Consider the following 18,520-nt stretch of genomic DNA (forward strand, 5'->3'; position numbering starts at 1 on the left):
GCATATAAGAATGACCCAACAGGTGTGTTATTTGTCATTTCACCTAAGGTTGTAATGGTTCAAGATGTGAAGAAATGTTATAATTTCAAGGTAGGAGGGATTGGAGATATGGAAATCAAACAAAAATATGATAGATTATGCAAAAATGAGGTATTGAAGGAGGAATTCAAAATTGTAGAAAGGAAGGGCTAAACCCGTGCCCTAGATTTCCCAATAGTTTTCAAAATTGAATGGATCAGAATTGTCCTGAGAAAAATACATAATGGTTTTCTATGGCTAGAAGGTCGACCTATCAAAATCTTAAAGAGAATTATACATAGGGTTACTAGATACCCAACTCTAGATCGGCCTAAGACATTGAGAAGTGATTCTAAAGAGGTAATTGAGCGAAGTATAGGAGCTAAGTGGAATAAGTGTGGGATTTCTATTGACACTATCACTAATCCACTTCTTGACTTTGTAGTTAGAGTCCTATCACATAAATTCTATTAGTCAAGCAGACTAAATAGTGTTCCTTATATAGTAGTTGATGCGGGTTATAAGATAGTCAAGAAAGATCACAGCTACAATCTTGCAAAACTCTATTTGCAATAGATAATGGAGAACCTAGGAACAATAAGGAAGTCAAAGATTGCTCAATGTAAGTTTGGTTCAATACTAATATGTATATTTTTCTATTTTCAAAATGAATTCCCATATTTTGGTAGAGTAGGATGGACAACCAATAGGTCAATTGTTGTGCAAATCAATGAGTATATTGAGCAAATAAGAGAGAATTTTGAGTCAGTAATGACTAGTTATTTTGAAGATTTCAAGCAGTCCATGAAATAGAGGTTGAGAATTCTCATTTCCCAGTAGAGCAATATTACAATGATATTTTATTTCTTGTAGACATTGACTACACTTTCATCCAGGCTATAGTACCTAGAGTTAGACGGTTAAGGCCTCTAGGTTATGAAATTAATATTGATGAAGCTTTAACTGCTATCACTACACTTCTTGTTGAAGAAGTTGAAAAGACTACCAAAAATTTTGGTAACTATGATGTTGTAATGTCAAAGGTTGAGATGGAATTAAATACAACCTCAACTTTGAAGAAGAAAGATAAAATGGTGAAGAAACTAAAAGCCAAGTTTGGGGAAGGTGCAAAAGATAATGATGGAGAAGATGATGAAGAAGAAGAGGAAGAGGAGGTAAAAGGTAAACAACCTCTTGCTTTCACTCAAGTCATGGGTGAGGATCAAGAAGAAGAAGGTGCCAAGGGAGATGATGTTGAGGAAGCACCAACCAAGCCATAGCCAAAGAAAAGAAAAGCCAAGACACAACCAGTTGCACAACCTAAGGCAAAGAAGACTGCAAAGCCTAGTGCAACAAAGCCTACAGCTCCAGCAACTAGAGCCACTAAAAGGGCAACAACTCAAAAGGCTAAGGAGAAATCCAAAGAGAAAACTAAGGCAACTGAGAAGACTGGACCTATGCAAAAGAAACCAAGAAGAAAATATGTAGCACAACCAGAAACAAATGACAAGAAGACAAAATTAGAGGACACAAGCTAATTCTGAATGGTAAGTCATGATCCCAAATATTATCTTAAAAACATTTGATGTTAGAAATAACATAGATTTAATAGGTGTGAAAAACATTGAATATGGAAAACTTGGTAGAGAAGACCAAAACATGATTGAAGAATCTGTATATGCCATGTTGGAAAAATTCAAGAACACTCCTCTTGAATTTGATAACACAATGCCAAAAGATTTGTATGTAATTGTTGAGAATAAGTGGCACTATTGCTTAAATATGGAAAAATAAATAAGAGAGTCAACATTAGCACAAGTGATGCTAGAGTTGTCGAAAGAACAAATAACTAAGGCAAATAAGAAATATGGTAGCAGGTTTGCACCAAAGTACAGGGCATCCAGCATTTTACAGAATAGAATTGAAGATGTTGTGTAGAAATCCACACAAATGTGGAGGTGAATATATGGATTGACAACTATAAAAGGAGGAGAATCAGAACCCTTTGAGGGAAGAAATAATGAGGAAGAAGGTGAGGACAAGGAAGAAGAAACAGAAAAAGAGAAAGAAGACACTACTATGGAGGAGACACAACAAAAGAAAGATAAGATGACAACATCTAATGAACAACAACCATACTAGAGTATGGAAGACTCACAATTACCAGTCATGATCCCTCCACATGACACAAACACAACTGTAGAGACCATAATAGTGAAAGATGTTCCTAATAAATCACCTCAGAACATCAATCCATTAACTGCAGAGGATTTGACAAAGATACTTGACCAATCCACATTACAAGCAAGGTTATGTGAAAATCTTGTATTGGTTAGTGTGGATGAATTTGAAAAAGTAGTAGCTAACATAACAAGGGAAAAGGTGCACACACAAGAACCACCTTATGTCATCCCCATAGCTACTAGTGCTCAACCATTAATACAAATAGAGGATAAATCTCCAAAGGTTGACACTACTACAAAAGTTGATGAAGTTCAGACTGTGGAAGTAAAGGAGCTAACAAAAGAACAAGCAAGATAGACAAACATTTCTATACCTAATGCACAAACATAGGTGCACCTCAATTGATTATAATTGAGCATGATAGATCTAATAAAGAGAAGATCATACCTAAGGAGAAGGAGCAAGAAGCCATACAAACATTGATACACTTACCAACATCTGGCACTCCTACTAAATTCCTTCAAAGGTTGAGCACTGATGCAGTACCCTTGCAGATTTCAGCACCAGGCTCCAGCTCAATAAAGGTTGCTAAGGTATTTCACTATGGTGATGCACTTTTAGATGAAGACATAGTAATACCAAAATATGATTATGCAACAATGACCTTAGAGTAGATCATTATAATGCAAGAAGTATTGGAGAAAAAGAAGAATCAAGAGATACTCAAAAAAGAGTATAAATAGAGGCAAGCACTTTAGGAGATCAAAGACATCATTTTAGATACTTTTAGCTTGCAAACACTTGATTAATCAAAGCCTATATTAGAGAAATTATCAAAAATTATTGAATAGGTGACAAATGAAGACTAGGATACTAATGTTAAACTCATGGAATGGTCTAAAAAGAAATTTTAAGGGAAAGTCAATGAGAAGGTATCTGGTGAGATAGCACTATCACAAGTTGAGTTGGCTAACAAAATTGAGAAAGTGAAGAAAGTACTTGAGAAAATATTCTCATTGTACACAACATTGTGTGATTCCACACTCTTCACACAAGAAACAATTCATAGAATTATGAGTTTGGAAAGGAACTTAAAGATTTTAGGTATGAAACTACTTGAAAATCTAGCTCAAAGTGAGAAGCACTTTCATTAAGTGATTCATACACAAAATCAATTAGTTGTGTTAACAAAAGAAGAGACTAACATAAGAGACAGGTTGATTAATATACAAGCCTCCCTTACCCCTCATATGTAAATACTTCAAAAGGAACTAGTATATGCAAAGATAGTATTAAAGAAAGACCACAATCTTTCAACATTAGATAGACTAGTTCATCTTGTAGCAGAGACGACCATCCAAATCAAGTCCTTAGATGTTGCATTAGATAACTAAAATGCTACTTTGAAGATTATTATGGAAGTCCACAATAAATTTTTGGACAAATACAAAATCAGTGTATAGACCCTTTGACATCAGTGTCAAAGAGGGGGAGACAAATATGAAAAGGGGAGATAATAAAGAATAAAGGGGGAGAGCAAGCAAAGGGGGAGCAACCAACAAAAATAGAGTATATCAGATAGAAACAAAGTTTTAGTACTTTTCAAGAAAAAGAGTATCAGCATGCTACTCAAAGAAGAGAAGAAATTTTGGATACATAATGGGCACATTAACTCAAGGGGAGTTACACAAAATTTTGAGGTATATGAGTCTATTACAAAGTTTTGAAAATTTTGAATTTTGTATATATGCCAAACTATGTGTATACTATACTTGAGGAAATTAGATTTGTTATTTACAGTTAAGTGTTTTTTCCACTCATGTCAAAGGGGGAGATTGTTGATCTCAAATTGATTTTGACAATTGAGTGTCAACACATGTAAGATATTTACTAAGTTCATGTCGAGCTAGTAACACATGCCAAGTATAATATGTATAGATATCAAGTTGAAATGAGTGTTGAGTCACTCATGTGCCAAGTAATTTAAGTGTCAAGTGAACAGTTGATGCCCAGCAAGTTTAAGTGTTGACCAAGACAAAATTACAGTAAGTGTCGAGCATCAGTATTATCAAGTGTCGAGTAACACATAATGGACCTAGTTGTTTGTGATGGCACAAACAACTATGTAAACCATTTTTGAGCTACTTATGGATAGATCTTGAAGCTTTGAAGATAAGATCAAATCTATTTGGATTCCCTATGCGATCAACATGCAACCAATCAGAAAAATGGAAGGAACTGAGTAGGAAGATGAATGAATCTCAGTTGTAGATTCATACCTAACCCTAAGCCACCAAAGTCTTTTTAAAGTTAGAAAAAGCCCCATAATTCAATATGTGTAAAGTGAATTTTTATGTGAGGAAGTGATGCAAGAAAAGATTTAAAGGAAGTAAAAGAGGTGAATTGTTCAAGGTGACTTAGAAGTGTGAAAGAATTACAAAATCAATTTGCTACATAGAGGAGAAGCTATATAGCATTGATATAACAAATCAAGAGGATCAAGATGTATAGAATCGTGATCTGAAATTAGCAAGGCATAAGTTGTAAGTTTATCAGATCAAACATTCTACTATTACTTTCTAACAATTGTATTAGCAAGGTGAAATCCTTTGGACTAAGGTAGATTTAAAAATCATTGTAAAATCTTTTAACAGGGTGACATTCTAAGTGAGTGTTTAAATTCCTTTAGCCAGACACACTTCTAACATGGTGTTAAAATCCTTTAACAGGGTAGGATCTAGCCATCCTTTGTAAGCCTTTCATAGGGCAGATCATGAAAATGGTCAAACTATGTAATCTTGATAGGTGAACTTTATTGCTGTAGTAGTGAAGAATTGTGGGTGTCATCCCCACCCCAATTTTACCTTCTCATTGGAGGGTTTCTAGGTAATCATATCTGGTGTCAAATGTTTATGTGGATGCATTTATTTTACATGTTATTCAATATCTTAATGCATGCATTTTTTTAAGTTTATAAAAATTATTGGTTAAAGACTTGTACTTCTAATTCACCCCCTGCTCTCTCAGAAGTATATTTTTCCCATTTGTATTTCCAACACCCAATCAACATCTGTGTACACTTTTAGTTCAAACTTGTCATTCTTCTTGTAATATAAGCCATAATCTTTTGTTCCTTTCAGATATATATTTCCCATTTGTATTTCCAACACCCAATCAACATCTGTGTACACTTTTAGTTCAAACTTGTCATTCTTCTTGTAATATAAACTTTTAGTATATATTTCCCATTTGTATTTCCAACACCCAATGAACATCTATGTACACTTTTAGTTCAAACTTGTCATTCTTCTTATAATATAAGCCATAATCTTTTGTTCCTTTTAGATATCTCAATATCTTTTTCACTACCATCATATAATTATCCTTAGGATTTGCAAAAAATTTTGCAGCAATTCCAATTTCTAGGGCAATATTAGATCTATTATGAATATCATATTGTAGTTTTCCAATTATTGATCTATACAATATTTGGTTTACACTAGTCGAATCATCATTCTTAGATAGGTTATCTCATGTAGCCATAGGTGTGTTGATTGGTCTTGAGTCTTCCATCCCAAAATTTTTTAGTATCTCCTTGATGTATATTGATTGAGTAATGTAGATATCTTGCTTCATCTGATATACTTGTAAACCAACAAAGAATTTGATTTTACTAAACATAGACATTTCAAATTCATTCTGCATCTCATCTACAAATGATTTACATAATGTATCTTGTCCTCCAAATATGATATCATCAACAAATATTTCAGCTAACAATATCCATTTACCACCTTCAGTCTTTAAGTACATATTACTATTATCATTAGTTTTTTAAAATCCAGCCTTTACCAAATAATTATGCATCCTTTCATACCATGCTCTAGGTGCTTGTTTCAATCCATATAGTATTTTGCATAGTCTACATACTATGTTCTTATTGTTAGGATCAACAAATCCTTATGGTTTTTCAATGTAAACTTCTTTTTCTAGTATTCCATTCAAAAATACATATTTGACATCCATTTGATATGCATTCTAACTCCTTCAAATCTTGCAACTAGGGAAAATGTTTCCCTGTAATCAATTCCTTTTTCTTGTGGATATCCTTTGCATACCAATCTAGCTTTGTTCCTTGTGACTTCTCCTTTCTCATTCAATTTTTTCCTAAATACCCACTTGGTTCCAATAACATTCTTGTCCTTAGGTCTAGGAAGTAGTGACTAAGTTTTGTTCTTCACTATTTGTTCAATTTCTTCATTCATTGTTTGAATCCAATCTTCATTGTCCAAAGAATCCTTCACTGATTTAGGTTCAAATTTACAAAGTAAACATGTATCAATTCTAAGTCTTTTCCTTTTCATAACTCCATAGTCTTTTCTTTCAATGATTTTTTTCATGTGCATGGTGTCTTCTTACATAATTTTCTAGTATAGATTCTTTTCTTCTTTCTTCTTGTACAAGTTCATCTGGAAAATAGATTTCAAGTTCATTTTGTATTTTTTTCTTTTTCTTCTAGTTTAGGTTCTAGTTTCTCTGCATTGGCTTCCTAATGTTTGGCATCTTCTTCATGTATCTCAACATCATTTTATTGATGCGATAGCTATAGTCTATCTCTTGGCAAGCTGTTGTTGTGGCTCGACATTCATAATTCACTATTGCTTGGTAGTCTTATTCTTTTTTTTAAATAAGGTGCGGGAACACCTTCATTGACATATATGAATCTGTTGTTGTCTTCAAGTTTTGTTTCACATTTAACTTCATTTCTTTATGCATTTTCATCAACTTTCACATTTTTTATTTCCACAACGTTGTTAGTATTATAGTTTAAACACTTATAAGCTTTTCTCTTAGTAGAATATCATAGGAATATGCCTTCATCACTTTTAGCACAAAGTTTTCCATTTCTATTATCCTTTGATATATAACATTTACTTCCAAAGACCTTATAATATTTCACATTAGGTGCATACCCATACTATAACTCAAAGGGTGTAATTTTTGTACCTTTCTTGACTTGTACTCTATTCAAAGTGTAGACTATTATACTTACAACTTCTCTCCAATATTTTTTGTGACAACTTCTTCTCCATCGTTAGTGTTCTGGCACTATTCATGATTGATTTGTTCCTCATTTCATCTATTCCATTTTAAGGAGGGGTCCTAGGTGCTAACATCTACCTTTTGATTCCTCTATCATTATAGAATATGTTGAATTCATTAGAGCTAAACTCTCCTCCTCTATCAGATCCCAAACACTTCAAACTTTTACCTATTTCATTTTCAACTCCAATAGAATGAAATATGTATATCTACAATAGATTTTCACTCCAATAGGTCCACAAAGGTTAGTATGAACTAGTTCCAAAATATCATTATATGTATAGGTTATGCTCTTGAAACTAGACTTTGTCATTTTTCTCAATTGACGTTGTTTACACATGATTATCAGGTTTCTTCAATCTTGGTAACCCTCTTACTCTTTTCATTTTACTAATTCTTACCAAATTATCAAAATTCACATGACACAACCTCTTATTCCATATCCATATATAATCATATTGTGAAAATAAGTATGTCTCATTAGATAAATCTAGATAAAACAAGTTACCATTTGTCTATTCTCCACTTTCAATCAATTCACCAGTAGAATCGAATATCTTGGCCTTTCTATGATGAAATTCAACTTTATATCCTAATTTGTTAAATTATTAAACACTTAAGAAATTATAGCTAATTCCTTCAACCCAATAAAAATTGTCACACTTGATTTTATTAGTCAATTGTATAGATCATTTACCTTTCATAAGACATGGTGCATCATTACCAAACTTAACACAACTACCTTTATATTGTTCCATGGTTTCAAACTTACTTTTATCACCAGTCATGTGATGTAAAAAACCACTATCAATTATCCATCTATCACCTTTACTCACATGTGAGATTAATGCATTTTTCTCATCTTCATCAGAATCTTCTTTCATAGCAACATAGACAACTTCTTCATAATTACTATCATATTCATTATTAGTTTCTTCTTTACCAATGTAACAAGATTTCTTACCTTTGTCTTTATAGTCCTTGTTTCTCCTATTGTGTCAATCATCTCTTATGCATTTGTACTTTCCTTCCCTTCTCTCATCCTTCTCTTCCTTGTCAAGACATCTTACAACAATATGGTCCACTTTGTTACATGAAAAATGTATTATAGGAAGTTTACCCTTGTATTTTCCTCTACCTCTTGGAAGTCTTCTAGCCATCAGTGCTTTAAGGTGATCAAGGTCATCACTAAAACTATTCACACTTTTCCCTTTTCCTTTTTGTTGACAATTTAGCTAAGGTAATCATTTGATGATGTCATTTGTGGAAACATATCAATTATGTAAAGAGGGCAAATCATGGAGATCTAGTTATGGAATTTATACCTTGAAAATTGTCTAAGTATCACATAGTTTATCTAGTACAACATATAGATTTTTTACTAGTGAGATTTACTAAGGCACATTAGGCACATGTAGAGTTAGGTATGACTATCAAACATTATGGTGATGAAGTATGTGAATCCACGGGTCAATACAAATAGTGCAAAATAAGTTATGGATAAAATATTAGTTACAACAATGTACAAGCAGAACATAACATAAAGAAAATTGAATATTATGGGTTAAGGAATTACTTTTCTTACCAAAATAATTACTTAACTAATTAGGGATGGCATCCTAGATGTTAACCCTAGGAGGGAAAGAGTTAAGTATATATTTTGTAAAGTGTATAAAAGGTTGAAAATCAACTAGACATGGACATTATAATTATAAAGGTATATAAGAATACTACAATATGAAAAGTTGAGTGTGAGAATTTTGTGAAGTTGTGTGAATTTTGATGTATGATTAGAGGTATGTGAGTTTTGTGAAGAGTAGCTAGAGTTATATTAGATATTGAAGATATCAACAACAACTAAAGAGATTTTTGTATTAAGGAACTATATTGTATATTTTATATTTAGGCAGTGGGCTTATCTTGCATACATTTTGTATTTGTATATATCAACTTCTAATAGGGTTAAAACAACTCCTAAAAGGGTTGAAACAAATCCTAACAGGGTTGAGGCTTCTAACAAGGACTGATACACTATGCACGTGTAATAAACTCCTAATAGGGTCAATATGTTGAATCATATACTTTTTATTAGTGCATCATTTTGTGGATACCATCCCCACTGAGGTTTTCCCTTGGCTAAGGTTTTTCGAGTTTAAAAAAATGGTATTATGAGTTCTCTTATTGCATGGTTATGTTTATTTTTATCATAATTAGTTTACTTTCATTTGAAAGTTATAAGGTAATTAATAATATCCATTTTGGGGTTAAAGTTTGTAGAATACTAATTCACCCCCTCTCAGTATTACCTATTTCTAACAATTGGTATCATAACATAGTTACTTAGAAGAGACTTAATAGCTTGAGTAAGATCCTTGTGGATATGGAATAGTTACCGAAGAACCCAGAAGAAGCTCTTGAGTAGATTGACATTCTCATTGAAGAAAGAGATAACTGAAAAGAAAGATATGAAGATGCAAAAGGCTACATTGGAAAGTTGAAAGAAAAAATTGATCATCCCAAATCCAAAAGAGAGCCTAAAGATTAGATTAAGGATAGTGATGGAATTTCAAGATTGAAGAAAGAAAATGAGATCCTGAAACATGAATTGAAGATCACTGAACTAAAATTGAGCTTAAAGAAAGATGATGGCAAAAATGAGTTATATCTAAAACTCGAGAATACAAATTTAAGATCTTATCTTACAAAATTTGCCTCTATACTTCAATCTATCAAGTTAGAGTATGCAAAACTTGAGAAATGCAACACTATACTAAAAGGAGATCTAACCTAGATTAAGCAAAAATTTGAGAAGTTGTATTCCAGTAGTGAGTAAATTGATGAGAAAATATGTTTTAAGAGACCTTCCTATGATAAAACTGGTCTTGGATACTTTATTTGAGAAAAATCAGCCAAGAATTATAAAGCTATAAAGAAACCTAATCTTGAAATTCATTAGTCGACACAAGAGAAAGAAGAACTAAACAAAGATGAGTCATAACAATCTAATAATTCACCTAAAGAGATTCAACAAGTTGATCAACCTAAAAAAATTGATGAACCTAAGCAATTTGAGAAAACTGAATTACCCAAAGAAGCAAGGTATGAATTCAAAGGTAGATTCTTTATATGTGATGAATTTGATCATATGTAAAGAGAATGCACAAGTAAACCATTTAAATATGTTACTAATTTTTATAGTTATTATTGTCATGGTTTTGGTCATAGAGTATTATATTGTAAGAAACCTAAATTTGATAATAATTGTAGAAATATTGGAATGTTTGGAGGTACTAACCCCATAGGTGAAAGAAGGAAATTTAATGAAGGAACCAATGGAGCAAAGAATAACATTATATGTTACAAGTACAAAAAATTTGAACATATAGCCAGGAATTGCAAAGTAATTAATGAACAACCTAAACCCAGATTTAGAAGCAATGCACCAGTATGTTAGTTATACAATAACTTTGAGTATATAGGAATATTTTATAGAATGAACATGAGGAATCCAAAATTCAAAAGGAATTGTTGACCTGAAAGTTTTTACCCTTGCCTAAAGTTTTTACCTAAAGGCAACCTTGTGTAACATGGAAACAATCTCAAAAGTGTGGGACTTTGCAATCATGGTTTGAATCTCTAGAGAAGACCAACTTCCTTACTATTAGGGTGCATCTAACTATTTCTTGAGAGGAAAAGAGAGAAGATATGCATGAAAATCAAGCTACCTATTCTAATTTAGAGGGGTGATACTCCATATAGTATTTTGATCTACTTCCTCCTAATAAGTGCACTATAATCCAATAGACTTCACAAGACATACCACTATCTATATTCCTTTAATCTTATTACCATAAAAAAGTCAAGAAAAAAACATAACCATACAAGGAATATAATAGATTCACTTAAAAGATTAGTTAATTGAAATGAACATAATCATATGGTATTGAAATTACCAGAATACAATTAAAAAGATGAGGTATAACTAGATGACACAAATCTAACTTGTTGAAAATGGATGTAACAGTAGTGATTTCTATTGAATAAGAGGCAAGAATTTACATAGAATACATGTGAAAGACCAGAAAAAGAGAAATCTTTTGAACAACAACAAAAAAATTTTGTATAGGGTGCAAGCATAACCTAGATACAACCTTGAGTCTAAACTCTTTGATTAGAAGATTGGTTTATAGATGAGGGCAATAACTAAGAATCAGAAGAAAAATCTGATCATGAAGTGTAATTGCCCACAAGAAATGATAGAAAGAAGAAGGAAAAGTGTGCACTCAACTGCAAGAGATCAAATTTAGGAAGAATCAAACATGATATGCATTTAAGAAGCATGGAGTGCAGTGGCATTGAGGACATCAAAAAATGGTTGCAGATAACGAATCATTTCTCCTTAATCTTTCCCACTACTACATGAAATAAATTTTTTGGTGTAAATAAGTATTTACTATTTACACTTTACTTAAGTTTACTTAGGTCAATGCATTATTTTATTATTTATTTAGGTGAGACACTTAGGAGTTTGTGTACTCTCATGAGTTGTCATGTTGACAACACAGAAGTACGCAACTCTAATTTGGCACATGGTGTCTACAACACTAGAGTTTGCATCATTTACTGAGTTGTCATGTAGACAACATAGTTATTCACACTCCCTTTTTAGCACATGTTGTCTACAACATTGATTTGTGTGCTACACCATTGTAGGCTTATCCTCACATCATCACACTTAGTTTCGTGCTTAATGGAGGATAACCCATATGTGGTGGACATGTGCCTGGTTGTATGACTTATCATGTTGCTGACTTCTATGCATTCTAGAAGCTCTTCAGAGTACTTTATATACAGGCAATCCTAGTGTACTTTCATATGGCATATTGAATGAATATATCATCATTCTAATCATACTCTCTCTTTGGTCTACTATTGTGATTGTGTTTGAGTTCCTTGGTTTCAGGTGAATTCTACCATAAGGAAAATTCTTGCATGGTATCAGACCTTGGGGAGATTCTCTACACCTAGCCATTTGAGACAGCTCATGCTTCAACACCTTGACCTGAATCTGGAGAATCTGTAGAAATTGGGAGCATCTAGAGCCAGATTTGACCTTGCCATTGCATCTGGAATGTTGATTTGGTGAAGATTGACTATAAATTTGCCTATGTTGGGCTAAAGTTGATCGTAAGGAATTTTTTTTTGCAAACCGGCACCTAAAGGCCCCGATTTGCAAACTGGGTATGGTCATTTAATCGATCTGATTATTTGTCTTTCAGATCTGCATTTTATTTAGTCTCTAAATTTTTTTGAATTTATATTTTTGAAAAAATTTCACTCCCAATCAGGTTAGCAAAGAATTTTTTTTTATAGAACTGGGCAGTCACACCCTAGCCTATAGAGGAATATTTGTCTTTATTTTGTAGGCATATATTCCTTGTTGGATGGCATCTCATCATAATTTGACATCTATAATTATCCCACAGTCATGCCTGTATAATTTCCAGTAGAGCCACACCCTTCCACCAGCCTGGCTAACATCACCAATTGGGCTGTTTGCTTTACATCTGTGGAGTATTCTTTTAAAAACTGCTTGATGCGCTTAACCCATGAATGTTGGATATATAAAATAAGTTCGGCCACAACTTTAAAAACTTGACCATCATGAAATACAAAATCTAGCCCACGAAATACCATCAATGATGACAGCAAAATACACTGGCGGAACTACCCATATTAAAACTTTGACGATGACAAACTAATACACGACGAAGAATCTCTAGCCTGCAAAATATTAGTTTTTGGTAGCACAGTTGAAATTCGGTGCCTGCTCAAACCTACAACAACATGGACCAATCCATACTTGCCACGTGGCTACAATTGCCACACTATACAATAGTTAATAACCACTTGACATGTGGACAACTATCCACATCAACTACCAGTGACATGTGGCAACACATTTAGCCAATAGTGCCATGCAGGCTCTGCCCTATTGGTAGTCGTACATCTAACTATGCAGCTCTGTTAGTGAATCTATATGCTAGCTCACCCATACATGTCACCATTTGTACTATTATGTACACTATTGACATCATGTTGATGTCATCATAGGCTTGAAGGTTATTGATGTCATCCAATCCACGAGCCTAAATTTGACAGCCATCTGACTATCATTATAGGGCAAATTAGAACTGTTGTAATGGTTGTATCACCATCAAATTTAACCCCATATTTTGCTAATGCAACCCCTCTCTAGATTGATTTTTGATTTTACAATCCAACTTTGGGAGGCCATATCTTAGTCATCCAAACTCCAAATTAGGTGCAATCTTTTTTGAAATTGGGTAGAATTTTCTAAACTTTTTAATAGTGCAGCTCTTTTCTAGTTTTGGTGAATGGATTTGTCAGAAATTCATTTTTTGGCAACTGTACCTGATCAATCCTACATTTTGCAACTTTAAATGCTCCATACAGACACATCGGGACTCGAAAATAGTTTTTTTTTTGAAAGTGTGTTATTTTCCATCTACTTTCCAAATCATGTAGTCATATTGTAGGGTCGTGTGGACAAAAGTGTCACTTTTAGAAATAGGGCCTTTCTTTGCTTTGTATTGCTTCAGAAAGATTGTACATTGTAAAGTTCCATATTCTAATCTTTCAAGAGGTTGTAACAAGAAAAATCAGAAATCCATGAAGGCCAAAATTGTTAAGTGGTCATTGTAATCGCACTACTTATAAAGTGCCAAAAGCATCTCTTTTGGGGGGGGTTCTTGATTTAGTGAAAAGGGGGGTGTTCTTGGTGTTGTGTTCCTTCTTTTCTACAATTTTCTTTCATTTTCTATATTATTGGAAATTTTAAGTTTCCTAAATAAACTCCACATAACTATGCTACATGGTCCATCAAAATGTGGTATCATTTAATGCACAATGGAGTTTCTCAATATGTAGATGGTACCCTTCCTAAACCAGCAAGTGATATTTTAGCTTGGGTAGCAATGGATAGGAAAGCCCTAAGTGATATTTTTTTGGGGGTGATGACAAGATCATGTATCAAATTAAGAAGTCTTCTACATCCAAGGAAGCTTGGGATACCCTCGAAAACCTATATGGTAAAGTGTCTGAACATGATATTTTAAAAATTAAAGATGAGCTTGTCTCCTTAGATCCTAAGTCATTTGATTCTATACAGGATTTCATCATTAAGGTGAATGAACTAAGGACAAAGCTTACTGATTGTGGGAGTTCTATCAAAGATGATAGATTGATCTATCTCATACATAATAAGCTTCCATTAGAGTATTCCACATTTGTTTCTTCTTTTAACACATCAAAGACTACATTAGGGTCTACCTATAAGAAAGTCTCTTTTGATGAATATGTTGATCTATTGCATACATAAGAGAAGAAGTTGAAAACAATGGGGATTCACAATTCACCTAAGTCTAAAGCATTGGTGCCAATAATGAGGGTTCTCAAAATTTAGTTGGACAGTCTTCAAATAAACGAAAGGGTAAGAATAAGAAGTGGAAGGAAAAATCAGAAGATGCAGAAAAGACAACATCACAATCCAATTAAAAAGGCAAGTCTTCCTAAAATTCAAACAAGAAAGGGCACAATAATAAGGAGAAGAAAAAGTGTGCCTATTGCAAGAAAATGGATCATGAAGAACATGAGTGTTATCATAAAAAGATTGATGAGTTGACCAACATCATGAAGAAACATAATGTTCCACTGCCTAATGCTTATAAGGATAAAGGGTCTTCTTTAGATTCAAAGGGAAAAGGGCAAGCACTCATGGAAAATTCAAATTCTTCAAAGGAATGGATACTTGACTCAGGTACCTCTTATCACATGGGTTCTTCAAAGGATGATTTTTCTTCAATGAAGCAGTCAAAGGTACCGCATATCTTCATGGGAGATAATACCAAAATGAAATTTGAAGGGAAAGGAAATGTGGAAATGGAAAATGGAGAGTTCAAAGATGTTCTCTATGTTCCAAACCTAAGTTCTAATCTCCTCTCGATCTACCAAATCATTCACCTTAGAGATGCACATAGAGTTGAGTTCCTTCTAGACTCAGTACAAGTGCAGAGTTTGAAAGATGATTCAGTGGTTGTAGTGGGGAAAGTGAATCATGATAAACAGTTATACTCTTTCTCCCATTTTGTTCCCAAGTCTCCTTTAAAGGCCTTGTTATCTCAATCCAATTCAAAAATGCAATTATGGCATGAGTAGTATGGGCATCTTTCCTTCCACTATCTTCAACAACTTTGTACAAATAGAATGGTGAAAGGTCTACTTCAAATCAACCTTTCCCATAGTGAATGTTCAATAGATTCAGTGGATATGCATCTAGAAGGGAAGTTACAGAAAGGGAAGTCTTCAAGAGCACCAATTGTTCTACAGATGGTTCACATGGTACTACCAGTCCTTTTTTAGTGACATTAGTTAGCCAGGGTCACTACATACTTACTTTTGTTGATGACTTTTCAAGATACACTTGGGTCTACTTTCTTCATCATAAAAATGAAGTGTTGGACAAGTTTCTAGCCTTCAAGACTCATGTTGAACAAAAATCAAGAAAAGCCATCAAAGTTCTACGAATGGACAATGGAAGCATGTATGTGAACAAAAGACTTAAAGACTTTTACAAACTTGAGGGAATTGATCTTCAGAATCTGCCAACATTTAGTCCACATAAGACAGATGTTGCAGCAGTGAGGATCCCCACTCTTAAGTCTATGGCAAGTTGCATGATACAAGCCAAGTCTCTTTGTCCATCACTTGATGTCAAAGCAATTAGTAGTGCCACTCACATTCTTAATAGGTCTCCTCATCCAGTCTTAGATGGCAAGATTCCTTTTGAGGCATGGTGCGGCAGAAAACCTATTATGGCACACTTCAAAGTCTTTGATTGTCTTGCATGGGCAAACAGATCTTCTAGGGGATGCAAGGCACAATCACCTCAGCCTTGTATTTTCATTGGTTATGAAGATGGTGTGAAGGCATATAGAGTCATAGATCCAGAGACACATCAAATTTTTGTGGAGAAGGATGTACACTTTGAGGAAAGTTCACCCAGCTTGTCCTCTAATCCTCTCTGCATATCATATCATGTGGAAACTGATAGTGACACCACCGATAGTGCTTCAATAGATTCAAACATGTGGGGTTCTATCAACAATTGCAACGAGTGGTCACCACATCAGTATAGTCCACATGCATATCTCACCACAGTGATAGGTCCAGCATAGTAGAGTACATCCAGTCTTCCAGGTCTAGCTTTAGTGACAGATTTGGGGGATATTATTGATGATCTGCCTCTTCTTCTTCATGCAGCAACACCTTCTTCAATTGTCATGAGGGCTCCATCTGACCCTCTTGTTCATTCTCTACATGATTGATCATCACAAGTTGAAGTGATTGTGGATACTTATGATCAGTAGTTGTAAGGAGGTTCTTCATCAACTAAGAAGATAGATAGTTCTTTGAGATAGGTTCTTTAGCTAGTTGAGTAGGTTTTAGAGACATCACTTACCTATGGGATTCTTTCCACACACAACGAAAGTTTCTCATTTGTAGCCTTCGCCTTGTTTCTTCCTAAGGGGAGAACACCATTCTAAAGTCTTAGATCAACTTCTTCATTGGAGTAGTCACTGATCTGAACTCTTCTTTGGGGGGGGGGGGGGGGGGGGGGAGAGCCTATCTTATCTCTCTTCCTCTTCTCATTTTTCTCTATTGTATATACTAGATGTATGTCATCATGGGGGGGTCTTGATTACTCCATCCATCCATGCATCCCTATTCATCTCTCTTTTTTGGGGAGGGTTTTTCCCATGAGGATTTCCCTCTTTCTCCACTTTATGAGAGATTTCATTTCATTATGTACATGGGTACCTAACATGGCCTAGTAGTCGGAACTCATCATGTATTCCATCCTAGTTTTTGTAAGCATAAGGGCATTCCCCTAAGTTGCACTTAAGGTGGGGTGTTGGTGTAAATAAGTATTTACTATTTACATTTTACTTAAGTTACTTAGGTTAATGCATTATTTTATTATTTATTTAGGTGAGACACTTAGGAGTTTGTGTACTCTCATGAGTTGTCATGTTGACGACACAGAAGTACACAACTCTAATTTAGCACATGGTGTCTACAACACTAGAGTTTGCATCATTCACTGAGTTGTCATGTAGACAACATAATTATTCATACTCCCTTTTTAGCACATGTTGTCTACAACACTAATTTTCATGCTACACCATTGTAGGCTTATCCTCACATCATCACACTTACTTCTGTGCTTAATGGAGGATAACCCATATCTACTGGACATGTGCCTAGTAGTATGACTTATCATGTTGTTGACTTCTATGCATTCTAGAAGCTCTCCAGAGGCCTTTATATATAGGCATTCCTACTATACTTTCATATGGCATATTGAATAAATATAGCATCATTCTGATCATACTCTCTCTTTGGTCTATTATTGTGCTTGTGTTTGAGTTCCTTGGTCTTGAGTGAATTATGCCCTAAGGAAAATTCTTACAATATTTATGTTGTGCCAAATCAACCATGTCAGCAAGTCAACTTCAACCATTTTATCTACCATGTGACCCTATACCCTTGAAAGATTTCACCACCTTTCTAGTCATTCATCTTTATATCATTGACTTATGGTCATAACTGTTTACAGCTTCATAACCTATTTTCCTTATTAACTATCTGACCTTATGAAATTATGACCTTCCTTGTTTTATGTTTATCACTGCTTCACAACTTTTCATCACTTTAACCCCTTAACTATTGCGACCATGCACTCAACATGAAATTATCCTTCTCTCACCATTTTTGTAGTTTGGGCTTAATAGCCTTCTAATTGGATCATGGTGAAAAATTAGTTGTTTTTCCTTTGTCGCCCCTTTGCGACCATCAATCGTTGAGCATGTTTAAACCCTGGAATGTGGTGAACACATTTAGGCTAAAAAATCATTATTATTTTGTAGCATCATGGCTTAATCTCTAGTTAACATGAAATGTGTGTGACATTGTGATCCTTTAAACTTAACTACCAGCATTGAGATTCACACTATCATGACTTAAAACTTGATTGTAGCCCAAACACTTATGACCATACAAAGACAACCCTTTAACTATGATCACTCCATCACAACTATAATCAACACTTTTCATCTAACCATGGCAACCATGC

This window comes from Cupressus sempervirens, chromosome 3 (assembly GCF_028749045.1).
Source record: "Cupressus sempervirens isolate cs-2001-9-10 chromosome 3, ASM2874904v1, whole genome shotgun sequence".
Classification (NCBI taxonomy): domain Eukaryota; kingdom Viridiplantae; phylum Streptophyta; class Pinopsida; order Cupressales; family Cupressaceae; genus Cupressus; species Cupressus sempervirens.